The sequence below is a fragment of the Myotis davidii genome, unplaced genomic scaffold (genome assembly GCF_000327345.1).
Source record: "Myotis davidii unplaced genomic scaffold, ASM32734v1 scaffold139, whole genome shotgun sequence".
Lineage (NCBI taxonomy): Eukaryota > Metazoa > Chordata > Mammalia > Chiroptera > Vespertilionidae > Myotis > Myotis davidii.
In genome coordinates this window covers 728,842-731,828 of record NW_006290686.1, presented here as the reverse complement: position 1 = coordinate 731,828, position 2,987 = coordinate 728,842, and the positions used below count along the sequence as shown (strand labels likewise).

Genomic DNA, 2,987 nt, shown 5'->3' with positions numbered 1-2,987 from the left:
AACTTGGATTACAGAAAACAAAAGGTCAATTTCACACTTCCTGGGATAGATAGCTTCCTTGGTCCCTAGTCTCCCAGCGTTTCCCTCAAGCCCTCCCCTGCTCTCCTACCCTAGCCACAAGCATCTGCTGCCTTGTCTTCTGCACTAATCTAGACAAAAGAAGAGGACAAAACAGACACATTTCAAGGATGAAAATGAAATGTAACAGTCACTTATAACAGCTAACACACAATATTTACGCTATTCCTGACACTGTTCTGAGTACTCTTCAGTATTACCTTTTACAATCTAACAGCCCTGTGCATGAGGGCTACCAAAGTTGAAACTGACATGAAGAGATTGCACCCTGCTAATAAGCAGTTGAGCGGAGGCTGGAATCCAGGAAATCTGGTACCAGAAGCCACATTCTTAGCTATTGTCCTAAGCTGTCCCTGCGTGAGCTCAGAAGAAGGGGCTGTGCAGGACAGAGAGGACTGTGGGTCAACACTGGGTTTGCTTTCTCTCTACACCTGAAGTATCTATATATACAAAAGGCTAATATGCAAAATGTCCGCTCAGGTGTTCGACCCAGAGACCAGGAGTTCGATTGCTTACTGTGATGCGTGCTGACCACCGGGGGCAGCACAGAATGAAGGAAGGCCCTGGCCAGCAGCCAAAAGGCCTGATCATCCCTGATCGCTGGCCAGGCCTAGAGACCCTACCTGTGCATGAATTTCGTGCACCGGGCCTCTAGTAGGACATAAGGCTTAAGAGATCTGCAAGGACAATACCATTAGGGACCTCAGAGACGTTAAGGAGATCAACATGGGTACATGAGGGGAAGATAGATTGATTGAATTAAGAAGGACTGAAGCCACGAGGCTCCTGAAGAAACTTACAGTGATATTGTTAGTAGAAGTAGTAATGGAAAGGAGGAGACAAAGTTACAGATGTTTAGAGGGTAGAATCAATAGGATTTGGAAAGAGATTGGGGAAAGAATTAAGGGTAAAGAGGAGGTGGACCAGGTTTCCAGCCATTCCCAGCTGCTGGAAGACCAGAAAATTAATCTGGCTATAGTGGGTGGACAGAAATAGGCAGTCAGAGCAGGAGGCAAAGAAAGCATTATTGAGCAAGAAAACAGCTTGGAGGAGCTTGAAAGGGAAGAGAAATGTGGGCAGAATGGGGCATTTGGAGTGGCTGACTGTGTGTGGAGAGAAGGGGGAGAGGCAAGGACAATTATCAGGGACCTAGGATGCAAAGATCAGGGCCTAATACGTTGTGACAAGTGTTTGGGCTTTATCTTAGAGAAAATAAAAGTGTTCACAAAAGGAATGACATGTTTCCATGAATTAAGGAAAATAGATTTTGGCTTTTTTTTTTTTGTAGTGAGTAGGATGGAGAGGGGAGAGGGAATCAGGAAAATTGCCAGGCATGTACTCTTGGCAAAAGATAGGACAGTTACAGGGATATAAATCATAGCACAGAGAATATAGTCAATAATATTGTAATAACTATATGTAATGTCAGATGAGTACTAAACTTATCTGGGTGATCACTTTGTAAGTTATATAAATAATCACTATGTTGTATACCTGCAACAAATATAATATTGTATGCCTGTTATAATTAAAAAAATTTAAAAAATCAGATATAAAAAGTAATTTAGAGTGTTATGGTCTCCCTAAAGCTTTCCTGGGGGTCTGCTGCTTAGGTCCTGTGGCTTGGCCTGCCCCATGTGGCAGTGACACGGAGGAATTTGACTCCAAAGACTTCTCCACCTCCAAGGGAAGAGAAAACAAGGCGGCCTCTCCTTAGAAGAGGAGGAAAAGGAGGAATTCAACGGGGAATCTGGAGGAAGCAGCAATGAGGAGGAAGACAGGGCCACAGAGGAGGAAGAAGGCACTGGGTCGGAGGATGCAAGGAAGAGGAAGGAAGACGAACTGTGGACGAACTTCCTCAGTGACGTGGGACCAAAATCAAGTGTCCCCAAGTCCACACAGTAGAAAACGAGAGGAGACTAAAGAGACGAGTTCAAATAAACTGTTGGTCAAAGCAGAAGAACTAGGGAAACAGAAAAAGTTAAAATCACCAAGGTGTTTGATTTTGCTGGTGAAGAAGGTAAGGTGACTAAGGCAGTGGATGCTACATCTGAAGAGGCCAAATCCTTCTTCAGGCAAAATGAGAAAGAAAAACCACAGGCTAATGTCCCTTCAACTTTGCCATCACTCCTTGCCCAGTCAGGGTGGCAGAGGTTACGTAGTAGCTACATAGAAACCTAAGAAGGGAAAGGATTGAGTGCCCTACCACAGTGGAAATGATAGAAACACTGACGAACACAGCTGTGGAAGGACCAGAGGACTGAACAGAGCTCTCCAGGCCTGGCCCCGAACTTTTTAAGCTGTGGTTTGCAATCATCATTTCATAGAATAAAAGTTATTGTAGTGCATTAAAAAATAATTTAAAGAAAAATTTTTAAAAGAATATAATATATTTAAAAAAATAGGATAGACAGGTCCAATTGCAGCTTAGGTCCTGCGAGGCCCTTGCACTGGTATTCCTGGGAGGGACTCCAGGGGCACCTGCCTCATGGGAAACAGAGAGCTGAGGTTTACCAAGTCAGCACCTGAGCCCAAACACTCCACCCCCTGAGAGGTTAAGTCACCACACACATGACCAGAGTCATCAGCCCTTGGTTAAGCACCTGGAAAGTTGTAACACAATAAATTTCATGAGGTTGAGTATTAATTGAATAGCCCTAAATTGGTTGTTTGTACTGGATGTTGCTATGGAAACATCAACAATAAAAAAGTAACCTAAAGACACTTGCCCTGTGAACAGGAATTCCTCTTTTCAGCATTGCCTACAAACCAAGCCCTCCCCTGTCCTTTTGCTCTCAAGAACTGTTTACCTGTGCATGTATTTGGGTGCCTGGTCTGCTTGTATCCACTCAAGGTACCATCTAGATTCTAGATGCTGACCCAGATCTCTATCTCTAACCCAGATCTGT

General features: G+C 44.0%; 1 pseudogene; it reads left to right on the top strand.

Annotated features, from left to right (window-relative positions):
* Positions 1–804: 804 nt before the first annotated feature.
* Positions 805–2,259, top strand: LOC107183100 (annotated as a pseudogene).
* The last annotated feature ends 728 nt before the right edge of the window (positions 2,260–2,987 follow it).